Source organism: Nannospalax galili, unplaced genomic scaffold (assembly GCF_000622305.1).
Source record: "Nannospalax galili isolate Female #2095 unplaced genomic scaffold, S.galili_v1.0 scaffold851, whole genome shotgun sequence".
Taxonomy (NCBI): domain Eukaryota; kingdom Metazoa; phylum Chordata; class Mammalia; order Rodentia; family Spalacidae; genus Nannospalax; species Nannospalax galili.
The window spans coordinates 1056388-1057002 of record NW_008330578.1 but is presented as its reverse complement, the minus strand read 5'-3'; positions in this window follow the sequence as shown (position 1 = coordinate 1057002).

Below are 615 nucleotides of genomic sequence, written 5' to 3'. Positions count from 1 at the left end.
AGAGGTCAGAAGAAGGTTTTGGATTCCCCTGGAACTGGAGTTAAGGATGGTTGGTAGCCACCATGTGGGTGCTGGGAATCAAACCTGGGTCCTCTGCAAGAGCAGTCAGTACTCTTAACTGCTGAGCCATCTCTCCAGCCCAGCATTTTATTTTTAACTGCAATTCTAAGATTTTTAAAATTATGGTAAAATAGACACGACATAAATTCACCATTTTAAACTAGTTTTAAAGTGACATTAACTACACTTACACTTTTCAGCTTGCAAAGCTGCAACTTTCTACCTATTAAATAGTAATTCTTTGTTTCTTCCTTGAGCCCCTGACAACCACTGTTCTTTGTCTTTGAATTTGGCTATTCATACCAGTGATGCCTCCTTTGAGTGGAATGTCCAATACCTGTGTTGTGGTGACTGTCTTACTTCTTTGAAGTTCATGTTGTAGCATGTGTCAGGTTTCCCCTTTAAAGGCTGACTCATACCTTATCGGATGCGTGCATCACATTTTGTTCATCTATTGATTGATATTTATGTCACTCCTACCTTTGAATATTTGAACAATGTGGTTATGAACATAGGTTGATAAATATCTTTTTATTTTAAAAAGTGTGTGTGTGT